Source organism: Dermacentor andersoni, chromosome 7, assembly GCF_023375885.2.
Source record: "Dermacentor andersoni chromosome 7, qqDerAnde1_hic_scaffold, whole genome shotgun sequence".
NCBI lineage: Eukaryota > Metazoa > Arthropoda > Arachnida > Ixodida > Ixodidae > Dermacentor > Dermacentor andersoni.
In genome coordinates this window covers 12710707-12728551 of record NC_092820.1, presented here as the reverse complement: position 1 = coordinate 12728551, position 17845 = coordinate 12710707, and the positions used below count along the sequence as shown (strand labels likewise).

Here is a 17845-nt window from a genome sequence, read left to right as displayed (position 1 = left end):
GAAAGCGGCGAACACAGTCGGCGATCGTCGAAATCTGATCAGCGGGTCAAGCGCGTCGGCTTTTATACAGCAGTCGTCGAATGTTCCAGACTAATCGTTGGGACCCGCGTGCCTTCCACAAAGTTCTACACCATTCGCGTCACGCGATGAAATCTGATAACACAAGGTTAGGCGACAACAGACAGCCGGGTAGAAGCATCGATAACTTTCCAGAAACTTCGGATGCATGCAGGCGCGTCCCACGCTGTGCGATAACATTTGTTAGGCGGCCAAACGTGTCGCCCGATAAAGACAAGTATACGTGTCAATACCCCCCTCTTAAAAAGCATCGACCCGATGCTGCATACAAACGAAAGTATAAAGGAAACACCCGTAGCAAAGAAAACAAAATAAGGAAGTTCGTCAGCCTGCGTAAAAGGGTTCCAGACGCACCACGTGGACCACTTCAGATCGTGCGCGGTGCCGCTGTGAATGCGAAATTCCGTCTGGCACGACCTCATAGGCCAGTGCGCCAATACGTCGAATGACCTTGTAGGGTCCGAAATAGCGGCGCAATAGTTTCTCACTCAGTCCTCGTCGGCGTATCGGGGTCCAAACCCAAACACGGTCGCCGGGCTGGTACTCGACGAAGCGTCGTCGCAGGTTGTAGTGTCGGCTGTCGGTCCTCTATTGGTTCCTGATCCGTAGGCGGGCGAGCTGTCGGGCTTCTTTGGCGCGCTGGAGATAGGTGCGACGTCAAGGTTCTCCTAGTCAGTGACATGCGGCAGCATGGCGTCGATCGTCGTCGTCGGGTTCCTGCCGTAAACCAGCTTAAACGGCGTGATCTGTGTTGTTTCTTGCACTGCCGTGTTGTAAGCGAAGGTTACATACGGCAGGACCGCGTCCCACGCCTTGTGCTCGACGTCAACGTACATCGCTAGCATGTCGACGAGGGTCTTATTCAAGCGTTCCGTGAGACCATTGGTCTGCGGATGGTAGGCAGTTGTCCTCCTGTGGCTTGTCTGGCTGTACTGCAGAATGGCTTGAACGAGCTCTGCTGTAAAAGCCGTTCCTCTGTCGGTGATGAGGACTTCTGGGGCACCATGTCGCAGCAGGATGTTCTCGACGAAAAATTTCGCCACTTCGGCTGCGCTGCCTTTTGGTAGAGCTTTAGTTTCAGCAAAGCGGGTGAGATAGTCCGTCGCCACGACGATCCACTTATTCCCGGATGTTGACATCGGAAACGGTCCCAACAAATCGATCCCAATCTGCTGGAATGGTCGGCGAGGAGGTTCGATCGGCTGTAGTAATCCTGCTGGCCTTGTCGGTGGTGTCTTGCGTCGCTGACACTCTCGGCATGTCTTGACGTAATGGGCGACGTCGGTGGTCAGACGCGGCCAGTAATACCTTTCCTGTATTCTCGACAGCGTCCGGGAGAATCCGAGGTGCCCAGCGGTTGGATCGTCGTGTAGGGCGTGCAGTATTTCTGGACGCAGCGCTGACGGTACAAGAAGGTAGCTGACGCGGACTGGCGAGAAGTTCTTCACGAGCAGGTTGTTTTGTAGCGTGAACGAAGACAATCCACGCTTAAATGCCTTAGAGACAACGTCGGTGTGCCCTTCCAAATACTCGACTAGGGCTTTTAGCTCCGCGTCTCCTCGTTGTTGTTCGGCGAAGTCTTCCGCGCTTATTATTCCAAGGAAGGCGTCGTCATCCTCGTCATTTTGCGGCGGCGGGTCAATGGGGGCGCGTGATAGGCAATCAGCATCTGAGTGTTTTCGTCCAGACTTGTATGTTACAGTGATGTCGTATTCTTGTAGTCTGAGGCTCCACCGTGCCAGCCGTCCTGAAGGGTCCTTTAAGTTAGCTAGCCAACACAACGCGTGATGGTCGCTGACCACTTTGAATGGCCTGCCAATAGGTAAGGGCGAAATTTCGCAGTAGCCCAAACGATGGCGAGGCATTCCTTTTCAGTTGTAGAATAATTGCCTTCCGCTTTTGACAACGACCGGCTAGCGTAAGCTATCACGTGTTCATGTCCATCTTTTCTCTGGACTAGGACAGCACCGAGGCCTAGGCTACTGGCGTCAGTGTGTATTTCGGTATCGGCGTGCTCGTCGAAGTGCGCAAGTACGGGCAGCGACTGCATGCGTCGTTTTAGTTCTTGAAATGCGTCGGCCTGCGGTGTTTCCCATTTGAACTCGACGTCACATTTAGTTAGCTGTGTCAGCGGCTCAGCGATGCGTGAAAAGTCCTTGACAAATCGCCTGTAGTAGGCACACATGCCAAGAAATCTACGCACTGCCTTCTTGTCGGTGGGCTGCGGGAACTTTGCGATGGCAGCTGTCTTCTGCGGGTCAGGGCGGACTCTAGACTTGCTGATTACATGGCCTAGGAACAAAAGCTCATCGTAAGCGAAGCGGCACTTTTCTGGTTTCAGAGTGAGCCCTGATGACTTGATGGCCTCTAGTACTGTGGCAAGCCGCCTAAGGTGATCGTCGAAATTGCCGGCGAATACAACGACGCCATCCAAGTAAACGAGACAGGTCTGCCACTTCAATCCTGCTAAAACCGTGTCCATCACGCGCTGAAACGTTGCAGGCGCCGAGCACAGTCCAAATGGCATAACCTTGAACTCGTAGAGGCCGTCTGGGGTGATGAAGGCGGTCTTTTCGCGATCTCTTTCGTCGACTTCTATTTGCCAATAGCCAGACTTGAGGTCCATCGAGGAGAAGTATTTAGCGTTGCAGAGCCGATCCAATGCGTCGTCTATCCGTGGGAGGGGGTATACATCCTTCTTCGTGATCTTGTTCAGACGACGATAATCGACGCATAAATGTAGGGTTGCGTCCTTTTTCTTCACCAGGACAACAGGGGATGCCCACGGGCTTTTCGACGGCTGGATGATGTCGTCGCGCAGCATTTCGTCGACTTGTTCTCTTATAGCTTCGCGTTCTCGCGGCGAAACTCGGTAAGGGCTCTGGCGGAGTGGTCGAGCGTACTCCTCGGTGATTATGCGATGCTTGGCGACTGGTGTTTGTCGAATCCTCGATGACGTCGAAAAGCAGCCTTTGTATCGTCGGAGCAGACTTCTGAGCTGCTGTTGCTTAATCACGGGGAGACTTGGATTAATGTCGTAGTTTGGTTCGGGAATTATGGTCATCGGGGTAGATGCGGCGGAATCCGAGAGGACAAACGCATTACTGGTTTCCAGAATTTCCTCGATGTACGCGATCGTCGTGCCCTTGTTGATGTGCTTGAACTCCTGGCTGAAGTTTGTCAGCAACACTTCAGTTTTCCCTCGATGCAGTCGAGCGATCGCTCTTACGACGCAAATTTCACGGTCTAGCAGTAGAGGTTGGTCGCCTTCGATGACACCTTCTACGTCAGCGGGTATTTCGGTGCCGACGGAAATAACAATGCTGGAGCGAGGCGGGATGCTTACTTGATCTTCGAGCACACTCAAGGAGTGGTGACTACGAGGGCTCTCCGGCGGTATCGCTTTATCTTCCGACAGCGTTATTGACTTCGACTTCAGGTCGATGATTGTGCCGTGTTGGTTCAGGAAGTCCATACCGAGAATGACGTCTTGTGAACACTGTTGGAGGATAACGAAGGTGGCAGGGTAAGTCCGGTCATGAATGGTTATTCTTGCCGTGCAGATTCCAGTCGGCGTAATCAGGTGTCCTCCAGCGGAGCGAATTTGAGGGCCTTCCCATGCAGTCTTAACCTTCTTCACCTAGGCGGCGATGTGTCCAGTCATGACGGAGTAATCAGCACCTGTGTCCACTAAGGCGGTAACAGCGTGGCCGTCGAGAAGCACGTCGAGGTCGGTGGTTCTTTGTCTGGCGTTGCAGTTAGGCCTTGGCGTCGGATCACGGCTGCGTCGTGTTGAACTGAAGCTGGAACGTCGCGTCGTCAAGTCGTCTTTCGTCGGTATAGTCTTGGCTTCCTGACTTCTTCGGGACGGCGGCGGGTCCTTATTATGTCGTCGAGGTGGTCTCTTCGTCGTTTTCGTCGGCGGCGGAGGATCTTCGTCAGTTCGACGAACAGCAACCGCACCTCCATCGGTTGCTGCTTTTAGTTTTCCGGATATGGGCTCGTAGAGCGGCCCCGGGCTGGGCCGGTGTATGGTCGGCGCTGCGGCGAGAGGTAGCGGCCTGGTGACGGCGAACGGGATGGCCGTCGCGGGCTCCACTGAGTAGTGGCGAGGTAATCGGCGATGTCACGTGGGCGCTCGCCAAGCTGTGGACGCGGTGCGTTGACGGCGAACCCTCTCAGTCCCAAGTCGCGGTATGGGCATCGGCGGTACACATGGCCGGCTTCTCCGCAGTGATAGCAGAGCGGGCGGTGGTCGGGGGCTCGCCAAATGTCCGTCTTCCTCGCGTAGGTGCGGTGGGCGACGGGTGGGCGTGCTGGTGGCGGCGGCGGCGGACGACGGAATTGCGGCGTTACAGGGCCCTGGCGCGGTCGCGGAGGGGAGCCTTGACGGCGTGCGACGGCGGCGTAGGTCATTGCTTCCGGCTTGGGCTGTGGTTATTCTGGTTGCACCTCAGGAACCTCAAGCGATCGGTGCACCTCTTCTTTCACGATGTCGGTGATCGAGGCCACTTGAGGCTGCGATGAAGGCAAGGCCTTGCGCAGTTCTTCGCGCACAATGGCCCCGATGGTCTCGCGCAGATCGTCCATGGCCAGTGATTGAATTCCTGCGTAGTGGGTAGAGCTTGTACGGCGGTTGAATTGCCGGTTCCGCATTTCGAGTGTCTTCTCGATGCTGGTGGCCTCGCGAAGGAACTCTTCTACGGTCTTCGGTGGGCTTCGTATCATTGCGCCGAAAAGTTCTTCCTTCACACCACGCATGAGAAGGCGGACTTTCTTCTCCTCGGGCATATCCGGGTCGGCGTGGCTGAACAGACGGTTCATTTCTTCCGTGAAGATGGCACACACTAAACAAAAATAACGCGAAACGGGAGTAAACCGCTCGTCCTGTATCGCATTCCCGTTTCTGGGTTTTTTTTACTACGTACCAGTCGAGGTAAAAATTTACTACCATGCTGACCAAGTTTTTTGTATGTAGAAACGAGAGTAATTTTTTAATCTGTGCGAAGGTTTTTAGGGACGATAGTGAGACTATATTTTTACTCCCATCACGAAGTTCTAGCGGCTATTCCTGAGAGTTATTTTTCAAGCCCATTCGCGAGTTTCTTGGGTCTGATGTGAGAGTATTTTTTTACCTCCTGCATTAACTTTTCTCAGCTTTATCTGATAGTAATTTTTCAAGCCCATTCTGGAGTTTTTTGGAGGTGATGTGGGATTACTTTTTTACATCATTCATCCAGTTTTCTAGGCTATTCCTGGGAGTTATTTTCAGGCCTATTCTCGAGTTTGTTGGTACTGATGTCGGGGTATTTTCTTACCTCGTTATCAAGGTTTCGTAGCTCTACCTGAGAGAAATTTTCAAGCCCATTCTGTGGTTTCTTGGAGCTGATCTCGGAGTATTTTTTTACCTCGTTCATCAGGTTTTCGGTTCTTTCCGAGAGTAATTTTTCAAGCGCGTTCTGGAGTTTCTTGGGCCTGATGTGGAAGTAGTTCGAAGACAATTGAAAGATTACAAGGATGATTTCATGGATCCCAAGCATGAGTGATTGTTTATTAGTTGTGACATGTTTCTCATAAAAAAGTCAGGCATGAGTTAATCATCACAAAACTATAGCCTTACAAAATGCTGTGATAAGCATAATAAATATTTGTACTAATACACAGACTGGGGGCTGGTAACTGCCCATTAGATCTCTCATAGCAAAATAAAATACATCACAACACATTCAATGTGCAATCCCACTAAAGTACAGTGAAAACAAGCAACATACAATATAAAATCTAACTGATAAATATACAGTCAGTACTAGAGACGTTCACATTAAACCCACTGAATATGCAGGTCATTCCTTCAAACAGGCAGTTGTCCAGAACATGGGTGTGCTGTGCATCCAATGGATTAGTATGAACATAACTATCCAACATAAAAATATTGCACTTAAGGCCAAATGGCATCTGCTGCTAACGGCCATTACTGCGCCAGACAAAATGAAACAACCATGTGGTAAATACAGCAAGCATTCGTACTATCACATTAGTGCCGGCCACTGCCCATCATATCTCTCACTGCAAAAGGAAAACTATCAACCCATTCACGATGTAGTGAAACTAAAGCACAGCGAAAACAAAATGACACACAATACAAAATCTAACTCACAAATGCACAGGCAGTACTAGAGATGTTCACATTAGACACACTGAATATGCAGATCATTCCTTCAAACAGGCAGTTGTCCAGAACATGGGTCTGCAGTGCATTCAATGGATGATTATGGACAAAACTATGCAACATAAAAATATTGCACTTAAGGCCAAATGACATCTGCTGCTAACGGCCACTACTGCCTCAGACGAAATGAAACAACCATGTGGTAAATACAGCAAGCATTCGTACTATCACATTAGTGCCGGCAACTGCCCACCACATCTGTCACGGCAAAATAAAAACTATCACAACACATTCAAGATGTAGTGAAGCTAAGTCAGTAGTAGAGATGTTCACATTAGACCCACTGAATATGCAGATAATTTCTTCAAACAGGCAGTTGTCCACAACATGCGCGTGCAGTGCATTCAATGGATCATGAACAATACTATGCAACATAAAAACATTGCACTTAAGGGCAGCTAGCATCTGCTGCTAATGACCATTACTGCCCCAGCGAAACATTAGTGTCGGCAACTGCCCACCATATCTTTCATTGCAAAAGAAAAACTATCACAACACATTCAAGATGTAGTGAAACTAAAGTACAGTGAAAATAAACAAGTGACACAATATACGAAATCTAACTCTTAAGTATTACAACAAGCAAATGAGAGGGCACTAGAGATTATCATTAGACCCATCGATAGCATGCTGACCTTCAAACAGCTAGTTGCCCAAGACATGGGTGCACAGTGCAATGAATGGATAGTTAGGAAGAAAACTGCAACAACCATGAGCAACACGTTCTATAAACTTTCAAACTTTCTAAAAAATGACCTCACTCAGATAAGGAAAGTGGTGATTGCTAATACACACGACAAAACATATATGTGAAAACAGCCATTAACTGATACTAAAGCCCCTCCATACACGTTTCCGCCGACCAGGTTAAGTACCGCCAACCTACCCTCTTCCTCCACGTTCCTCTGCCACTCGCCCCCTTAGCTTCCGGCGTCAAGCGGAACTTCCGTAGCTGCAGCTTCCTGTTCCGAGTGGAAGTAACGCTATGTTTTTCTTAACGTTGTTTACTTTCGCGTCGATGGAGAGGCTTTAATTGCACCAGCTGCGGTTTAAACTGTGAATGCGATTCCATCCAAGTACCACCGCCTATTGTAACCAGCGATCTGATCGTGTTCGCTGTTTCGCATCAACCTGCGACGGGTTGTGCCACGAGACAACGTACAGTGGAATGTAGTGCCTGGGCGCTTGGAGACCACTGCCATTTTTCGTGCATTTAGAAAACAGCGACCGCGAATTACTACTTCAGCGGAATACAACAGCTTGTCGCCTTTGCATTCTTCTCATGGTGACTACCACAGCTCTGCTAAGCACGCGTGGGCATCTCACCATCGGCAGTCAAAGCGGAAATTGCCGCAGCACAACTCCAGGAAGCGGTAACGCCGGAACCGGAAACTTTGAAACTGGAAATGCTGGAACCGGATTTGATGTCAGGGGAAAAGGCGGCGCACAACAAAGGTTGTCGCTACTTAAGAAAGCGGCAGTGGCGCGTGGATGGAGGGGCTTTAACTGATACCACTCCCCCTTGTGCTCAAAGAAAACGTATGCAGCCCTTTTTCCACACAAGAGGAACATGTTATACAACTGTATTGCAGTACTTATGGGTACAAGCCAGATGTCAATTTCGTTGCCTAAATATTGTAGTGCTTCTTAGATAGAATAAAAGGTAATTGAGTGTGTTGCCCTTGTCTTTTTCTAGGCATGCAGTTGTGATGGATGCCATATGCTTGTGTGATAAATTGAACATAGTGCTATAGGTACGACTACAAGGATGTATATTCGTAGCTGCCCTCAAACCCCTTCATGTTGCCAGTCAGCATCTATGGTGTATCTTTGTATTGCTCATCTAACACTGTTTACACACAGAAGGCATGTCTGAATACCAAACCACCTTATTCTCCAGTTACTTTAAAGTGAATGCGTTGTGACAAAGTGTAATGTGAGAAGTCCATGATAAAGAAAAAAAAATAAACAGCTAATTCAACTCCCCCCTGAATTACCAATTTCTGGGCCATTAAGTTTTGCATAATACACTTGTGGTGATTAACACAGAGCCATGTTGGCCTAACCCTAGTGGCACAGGACATCCTTCAAATTATCAGTTGGTACAGAATCACTGAGCATGCTGCTGGTGCTCTTGCCCCCGCTGAGAATACCTGTCGCAAACTAACACACATTTTGTTGCTAAAGGTCCATTACAGAGATACTAAAGAGAAACAATAAATCATTTTAGACTGATAAAACAATCTTTCAGAACTGTATTCATGAACATTGTGGCAATAAGCGGATTAATAGATGAGAAAATGAAGACTTAACTTTCAAGTTTTATGCAGTGCCCGCACATCAGTGTGGAGTCATACTTCAACTAAGTATATTCTTTGACACCTTTACAACAGAATTCATCAATATTGGCCAGTAGAACATTAGCTAGACCCGAACAGACACCGTCAAATTCCATATCACAGCGAGCTGGTGCAGGAATTATAAGGTGGTGGTGGCGACACCAGTTTTCGTTTTTGCAAGTTATCTGGCTTATCAAGCCAATTCTCATGGAGGGAGTTGTTTTTTCGGTGTTGTAGAGAAATGATTTAATAACGCTCAAATAAATTTTCCCTTTCGTGTCCCTTTAAAGCAAGCACTGCGCTACATGGCTTGGGCAAGCTGCCAGCCACAGAACCCACGAGTGCTTTTGTTAGGCAAAATAATTTTTATAGAAACTTTCTTGATGATATGCATCTGAAAATTTTTTTGCCTAGCAATAGTTCTTGTAAATATTGACTAAATCCAATGCTTTCACCTGCAGCTTTGTGTAGCTCAAATCCAGAAAGCAGTGCTCAATAAATGTCAAAACCCTGTGGGCCTTTTCGAGTAGATAACGTGGAAGACTCAGAACGAAGCGAAAAGGCAGGCCAGGCCTGCCAGCAGTGACGATGTCACAAACAATCGCTGCGCATCCATGTGTAGCGCCTCCCTTCAACCTCTTCTTTTGTAAAAGGAGCCTTAAGGAGGCCCCCCGCGAACTGAAAGCCCGAGTTGTTAGCATCCAGGCGCAGCCTCTTCGGCAGGCACTTTTCAACATATACACCGTCGCCGATGTCTACCTGTGAAACAATAGAACAAGCACAGATTAATTTTCTACACTTTTGATCAAGGAAAGGTTAGGAAATAGGGTAAGGTGTGCAAAAACGGAAGTAGCTGCTTCTTGTTGATATGGTTTAAAGAACAAAGTACCCTTACGTATACCATACGTGCGTTGTGCTGAGCTGTGTACTTTCACCTAAGACTAGAAAGTATTGGGAACTTCAATGCGAAAGAAAGACATTCATCTGCCTAGCTCTAAGCGAATGCGTTCCACCCCTTGGCACAGAATGAGGTCTGGTGCTGTTCTAGCGATTAGCAGACATTGAAAGCTTCAAGCCTGATTTAGTATTAGGCCAAGGGTCAAGCTGTGCTCGATTATAGTCGGATACAACTTTAGAAAAACAGAGGCGTTTACTCCTCCGAGGCGGATGCACACGAGCATCCACTAATGGTTGCGCACTCTGCACTGATGTCATGCGCCGGACGGCCGGTGGCCCGCCGTCGGAGAAGATGGCCGCCCCGGCTTCGAACTAGGCCAAGTCGCGTCAGCTGTGCGCGTCAATGCCTCGTCACAGTGAATTACCAAACAGTTTGTCATTGTCTATCATGCAGGAAATATTACTGCGAGCTTACGATGCGGCATCTGTGCTGCGTGCGTGTATTCTAAGCCGTGATCCGGCGAAGAAACATTGCAGCGAGCATTGCTGATGCTGCGCTATGCTTTGCCTGAAAACAGGATGTCTCGGTGACTGCTGCATACACACATCCTGCCTGTTTGTTCTATGTTTTTTATTTCGCTCCCGAGTGAAGTTAGGACAAGAAAAGTTTGCCAAAGTCTGGTGCCTGCTGTCAGCTGCGGGTGAGTTCGTGTACCGTGTCGCTGCATTTTCCGTCGGACGGGGTAAAGTGATGGAGCAAAACCATTCTGAGGAGAAATTAGAAAAGCGTGCGTGCGTGAAACAAACCTACGAGCGTCTCAACAGAAAATATTTGCAAAAGAAGCCTCCAATGCAAAGATTTGTCGCCGTCAACTTAGCGTGAATGATTGTTGTCAACAGTGAGATAGCCGAGCGTCTAACAGCGGTGTTCGAGCGTTATGTATAGCACCGTCGATTGATTTCTTTCCACCAGTGCTCACCGCGCACGCAAGCTGTAGAATGCGTGCTGTGGCACAGTCACGCATAAGTTGTGTTGCCAGCGTTCCTGCTTCCATGCGTGTTTGCACTTACTCATATTTGTCCTTTTATTTTATATTAGCATTTGTTTTTGCTAGTTTTCTTTCAGCAAAGTCTTTACACATTTTCATTAGCCAATCTCATTCAAAGCACTAACTCCTGTACACTGCACAACTGGCCTCTTCCATCTCATTAAAACCTTTCTCGCTGGTCTACCTCGTCTTCTCAATCTGCCTACTCGCTGCGTTTTCTGTCCTTGTTTCTTGTGCTGTTGCTGCAATGTGACTAACCAACTTGCTCAAAACAAATTTTGATCGCCTATCAAAACAGAAAGGTTTAGAGATACATTTTCTTAAAAGCGTCATGTGGGTTGCACAGTAACTTTGCCTCTTACCTCTGTTCATGTTTATGCGTCAGTGCATGTGGCAGCTAGCCAGAAGTGCACATGAAAGGCTGCATATTGTGAAACACCTTGCTATGCTGTTGAATTTTTCATGCATGCAGTCTTAGTAAACAAACGGTTTCACTGCCTATCACATATGATGGTGAAAATTTTCAGCACGAATAACAATGTGCAGTGGGGTGTGATTTCTGTCTGACGCTTTCGCCGTTGCAAAGACATTATTCAGTGAATGGAGCCCAGCAAAGCAGTGCACTAAGAGCTTTTGCAACTTTCACCCTTTATTACTTCACAAATGACATTGTCTGAACCTGGCCGTTGATCGACATGCCGATGGCTTGTGAATTAAATAATTGCCTCAATAAAACACATTCAACTTCACTCAGCATTTTTTAGCACAATGCTAGCAGAGCTATTCAGGGTGAATAATTGTGCTTACATTGGTGTTACTTGCCCGGTCAGATAAACAAATACAACAATGGCTGCGGTATGACTGTGATTTGACATGCAGACTGCTAATGGTGCCTTTTGAGCGTGCCCTTGACTACTGCTATTAATAGCTACCCGACTGAGTATATTGGGCCTAGCTAAGCTAATGATGTTTGATAATTGTTGTCATATTCGCATTACTTGCCTAGGCCAGGTAACCAAAATAAACAATGCCACCACATGAATGTGTGTTTGCATGCAAGCTGCCAACAGTGGCTGTCATTCTCGCATTGATTGCTGCCGTTTCACCAACAGTGGTGACGGCTTGACTGGGCTTTGACGTGCAGACTGCTAAAGGTGCCTTTGAAGCGTGCCCTGATGACTGTTATTTCATCACAGGGCCCGTCATGCTCATAGGTGGCTGCCCAATAGAGTATTGGGCCTTCTGACATTGGCATTATTCATCTCAACGGGCTGGAAAAAACAGTAGGGGCAGCACAACTGCACGCAAAGCACAATGTGCTTTGGCGTGCAGGCTGCTAAGAGTGGCTGTCAATTTCATTCACGTTGACTACTGCTTTTTCGTGTGAAGCTGGACAGTGGATGCCCGAATGAGCATTTCGGACCCCACATAGTTATTCAGGATTAATAACTGCATTTGCATTCAGATTTTCCGGCATTTCAGCACGTTTCCATGCCAACGCTTATATTGAGCATGATCTGTGCAGGACGTTGCTTTTTCAGAATTGGGCTTCCATTAAAAGGAATATGTCATCAAATGAACCGCTTATTTATTTGAGAGGTCACGGGAGAATGCTTGGCTGCTGTGCTTGACACACAGTACACCGCTTCAGTGATGGGAGATCCATTGTTGCGTTTGCCGAGGTATGTGTGGCTGGCAGGAGGTCTGGACCTCGCTTCACGCAGAGTCAGAGACGAGGAGCGTTTTCTCTGCGAATAATTCTTTATACAATGTTTACATGTTGTCGTCGTTATCAGGACAGAGACCAACAGAGCAGCTGCAAGCTGCTTAAATAACACCCCTCAGTCCAAAGATCCCCCAGACAGTCCCCAAGAACGAAACAAGGTCGAGAGAGAGAGGGTCCGGGCAGCCTCCGGTGTCCTAATGCCGCTCTCGGTGGCCGGCGCTTCCTTGAACCGCGCTGCGGCGTCGGGACGATTTGGCGGTCGGTCAGAATGGTGCGCCGGTCAAGTTTTATGGCCCGCATAGGACAAAGGGAACCAACTGCAAGGCACTGGGTCGAAACACAGCCCTCCTTTGGAAACTGTCCCCAACACAGCGGGAGTCGTTTGTGGTGCGGGCGCCGCCGGACAAACGAGGGGGAGGGGGGGTTGCATTGCTGCCGGGACGGGGAGGGGCCGAAAAGCAGTCCGTGGTCCGGTGGCTGCTTCCGTCGTGGACGCCGTGCAGCCGCGAGGAAACCCGAGCCGTGCACGTAGTCGTGTCCGAAGCAGGCAGGCACCATGCAGGGATGAATGCTGCCTCCACGGTCGACAAACCATAGCACTGGCCTTCCGTCAGGCAAATCCCAGGGCACAAACATAACACCACATACGCTTCGAGAACTCGTTAGTGATCTTCTCGATCGTCGGTATCTCGTTGTGGTGAAAGAAATCGTGCACACGATCTCAGCGCACATGTGTCCTACTTCGTGCTGCTTCTTCTTTTCTCCACATTTTGTGGGCGTTTTCACGAGGGTGTCGACAGTTTGCCACCCGAAATATGCGAAGCTTTGACCTCCCTCCTCACCTTTAACCCGGTGCTTTCGCTGACACTGAGCATCTTGGGTTTGTAATGGTTGCGATAAATGCATTGTTTTATATAAGTACTTGTTCAGTAGCAACTGATTCATTTGAAGCTCGGAACAGGAGTAGTAAATTTGCCGTGTACATGTAAACAAGCACAAATGCCATGCAGAGTTGCTCTTTCTACTTTTGCCACTTGCAATGAAGCTAAAGAGCAGACGACGGGCAGCGTTGTGGAAGGCACGGGGTTATTTTTCTGTCGCGATCTGGCATGTGCTGTAGCACATGAGAGCTCTACTAATCCAGTCATCAAAGTCTTTATTTATACCGAGAATTGCACGTTTCCGAAGCACGATTTTTTGAGCGGGATTATTTTAGTCGCGGAGGCAAGCGGACGTCGCCCTTCAGTCATCTGGGCGGGGCCTCCCCTTTTTTCTAAAGTTGTATCCGACTATAGTGACGCACAAGTGCTCGAGAACTATTGAACAAGACGCAATTGTTTTCGATTTACTGACTGCACTTGGGTGTAAAGCTTTTGTCTGAGAAATGAATAAACCACATACACAAGCAGCATTTTCATAGTTAGCACAGTCTTTAATAGGTACTGATACCTTCAATTTAGAAAGCCCTGTATATTGGGCCTCATCAAACTAATTTCATAAAAGGTTTGGCAAGGTAGAAGCATAGAATTTTAGAGTCATTAGAAGACAGGTGAAATGAGTTATTTATTGCAATTATTACTCAAATTTAAAATTTAGACCACTCGTCCAGTTTGTACATGCCACATAAGCATGTAGATATCAAAAATGGGGATTAGAGAAAACCTTCCCTTGGAGGTTCATTATTGGAAGCAGTCATGCCCTCGAGGAGAAATAACTTCTTTTTCTGTAGGCAGAAATGAGGCTCGGGTATTTTATTGACACATATATATGCCCATGCATATATGTTATCTCTGCTGTAAACCTTTTTTTCATGTATATGCAAGGTGTGTGCGTAACATCTCATTGTGCACAAAATCAAATCCATAAGAACCCGACAAGAAGCTAAACAAACAAGAGAGCAATCCCAGTGACAAGCCATGCTAAACCAACGAGGTAGCCATCCCAGTAACAACCCGTATCAAAAATTTTACTGACATGAATTCTGACCTTTGAAACATAACATGTGTATATGAATACTATCTACATTAGGGCAATGGGCAACTTTAAACAATGGCTACGCCAACATCAGAACTACGTGGATGAGAAAAGAGTGGCATCAAATGCTTTGGCAGAGCATGCAGCAATGACTAAACACAATAGTGACTGGATAGTGTCTAGCATAATCGGCCAGGAAAGAAATTGGAAGCCATGCCTGTACCCGGATTCCCTGGAGATGCAATCAACAGGACACACGTTTATCTGAAACCAAGGAGCCCACGCCCATCTTATGCTAAATCTTACTTAATTAAATATGCACTTCCACTTTTTTTAGCCTTATTGTGAACAAGGCTTCCATATGGAAGCCAAAATGTATTGCTTTTAATGTTGTATTTGGTTGGTCTATGTCTTTCTTTGTCATGTTTCATACCGTCCACACAGGCTTCTATGAAACTCTTGATGATACAACTTTTGTGCGAAAGCATTGCTTAAGGCACTTTTGCCTAAACCATGTCTTTAGGCGGTACAACGCATTTTTCGAGACACGAAACCTCAAATCATGGTTCTTAAAAAGGCATTTTGGCTAGATTAATATAGTCTATATGGAGTATATAAGGCATAATTACTCAAGCGTCCAATTATATTTAACTCAGAGGAGGCTACTTTCGGTAAATTCATTAAACTGAGGGCACTCCACCAAAACACAAAATTCGTGACCAGCCACTAGAAATCCTGAAAATGGCAATACAGTAAAATGATTGCATATTACACAAATGTGTCCTACAACTCGAAAGGTAGCGCCAGTTTTGTACGCACCTTTGAGAAAGCACACAGATCACGTGCTTTATTGTCGTGCTGTCCAGCTTCCAGCAGTGCAGCAGGTTCCTCCTTGATGTAGGGATGCCTCCAGAATCCGCATAGCCTTCAAAAGTAAGAAATGTTTAATTTATTGTGTTGTGAACCTGGGAATTTGTGATTTACCAGTGTCATGTGGAATTGCAAAGAGAGCCTCACACAGCCAGCTGCATGAATTTGCGTCTGGTTGCACAAATGTCTCTTTGTTATATCTAAGGAGGTTACACTGATATTTTGTAACAAGCGAAGTTTCAGGAAGGAACGAAATCAGCAACAACAGGCTACCAGGACAATCAAAAACAAAACTCAAATATGCAGTAAAACGTGGCGCATTGGATTAAACAAAAATATTAAGCACATGAAAAGCATTCTGAAAGCTAGATCGCGATTTTGTAGCGATGCTATTCCTTTTCGTTATTCGTTAGTGGTTTGACCGTCGCCCCGGCCCGTGCTACGTACTGGAACAGCCGGCCGTTTGCGGTGGGCGACAAGAGTGGTATAGAATCGAGGGGTAAGTATCGCTACAAAATCGCAGTCCTTACTTTATTACGCACTGCCGTATAACCTACGATTGCAAGAGCTGGCATCCCGTTCGTAAGAATTGGTTGGTCTATGTCTTTCTTAAAGGCCGGTGTCTGAAATGTCTCGATTAAAAATAAACTTCGTTACTGTAATATCGGCCTATGTCGGGTCTGCAACATAGAAGACAAATACGCGAAGACACTCAAGAACATAAACAATAGACAGGTTCTCGCGACGTGGTCATCCAAACCAAACTGTACACATAGAAAAATCTTCATACAAGCTTCTATCTGCTTAAGCGTCAAACATAGGAATCGTGTGCCAACGCGCGAAGCCCATGATACATCGACGGATACATTACACATGTACTGTACTTGCGGGAATGCATATGTAACGAATAACTTCTTGCCAGAAAACTACCGAACGAACAGCAACTTTCAGTGTTTTCATAATTGTGTGCCCATTCAGGCATAGCAATCAAGGCGGGTAGCATATATTTTACAGCAGAATGCAAGTACGCTGTAACATCAGAGGAAGCCTTCGTGAAACTGTTTGCTAAATGTGCACAGCAAGACGGCCAACCTACGATCAGAAAGCGCGTTGCTCTAGCTGGTTACACAACGTTCATTACGTAAATCATAAGTTCAAGAATGCGCGCAAGGGCCAAACTTGCTTACCTTTCAAGAAGACTTGGCCAACGCTCCTTCGTCTCAAAGGTACCGAGGCACCGACGTTTTTCTGGCGCAAGCACTGTAGAACTTCCGATGAACTCCAGCTCCACAAAAGCACAACCTTCAACAGTCTTCCATACACTACGATTCGAAGCTCCAGTACCAGACTTTTCACGAGAGCGCGGGCAGGCAGCTCGGCAGAACAAAGGCAGCTCGGACGGGCGCTGTAGTAAGACACTCACTGTCGACACTGGTAGATCGCACGAAACACACGGCGAACTAACGGCGTTACACAAGTCCGGAGGGTTTGCGATGGTTACTGCACACGACAAGGAGCAGATTTTGTCTAGGCACTTCTAAAATATAACTCAAATACCGCCTTACTGCAAGGTGCATTCACTAGAACCAACGTGGTATGTCGACCAAACAAATACTGCAGTGGCGCCACTCTACGGTTTTTAGAAAAATGTATCGTAAATGAGAAAATTACGTGTTTTTTCCTAACAACAATCGGTAGGGACACTTTAACAAATTTCTTGGGTCCAAAAATGTTAACTTTGTATAAATATGCACTTTTTTATACGAAGTTTAAGAAAATGTACTGTATATATTAAAAAAAAAAATGAAGCGGATGTCGCCTTCAAGATTCGCAACCGCTTCAGTGGCATGCAGTTTACAAAAGCACGGCCTTCGAAATCGGACTTTGTCGCTCAAACGAAGCCGCAGCTGGGAGGAGGGCAGGCATTTAGGCCCCAATTGTTGGGTTTACAGTGCCTAGGTAGGCTTCCTTATTTATAAAGAATATACAGGGACTTACGCCGAACCATGAGCGAGCTTTAAGCAGGGGACACACGGTACGATTTGGCGTCCGATCCAACGTGCGTGTATCCGAACGGTCGAGCGGCGCGTAAGCTCCGCCCAGATCCAGCCCCCCCCCCCCCGCCCGCTTAAGTACATATTCACGTCGAGAAACGCAATATAAACAACTCTGCACAACACTGCTTCGCTTTACGTGAACACTGTCAATAAAATTATGCCCCTGCAAATGACAGAACACTTCACGACGGCGCGTTGTCCACTGACGGCTCCGGTGACAGCCAGCGATACGGCCGGCAGGCATAGCTAGGCGGACGCTGCGGCCGACGGCGCTTGATTCAGCCCGAGCTCGATGAAGAGGGCTTATTTTTGCCAAAACAATTAACGCTGTGCACTTAGGTAGCCCGTAATTAAATACAATTGGTTTACTCGACGCAGTCGTTGCGAAGGGCAAACGTGCAAGCGAAGCGAGCAGCCTCGCTCAGACGGTCGGTGTGTGCTGTTTGCCCACGGAAAGGCCCTCGCGTCGCGGCTCCCGATTTCGACGGTAGCTTAGCGCTAGTGTACTAGGCGCTGTTTTGCATAATAAGCACACGTTCGAGATAACTTTATTGAACTGGTAACTATTTCGTGTCGGCAACAAACTGCAGCAGGCAAGGAAAAAAAAAGACGGCGAGAAACCGGCC

At 47.5% G+C, this 17845-nt stretch overlaps 1 protein-coding gene and 2 long non-coding RNA genes across 5 annotated transcripts in view; 1 reads left to right on the top strand and 2 right to left on the bottom strand.

The window, feature by feature from the left end:
* The window catches only part of LOC126535560 (isoaspartyl peptidase/L-asparaginase), a 263028-nt gene that overhangs the window by 9488 nt on the left and 235695 nt on the right, over window positions 1-17845 (top strand). The window lies entirely within an intron of this gene.
* The window catches only part of LOC140219385 (uncharacterized), a 226812-nt gene that overhangs the window by 191361 nt on the left and 17606 nt on the right, over window positions 1-17845 (bottom strand). The window lies entirely within an intron of this gene.
* Window positions 5600-17273, bottom strand: LOC129386009 (uncharacterized). The gene is made up of 3 exons (XR_008613478.1): window positions 16350-17273; window positions 15112-15217; window positions 5600-9405 (listed from the first exon to the last, which is right to left on the bottom strand). It is a non-coding gene; the product is annotated as an uncharacterized lncRNA (long non-coding RNA).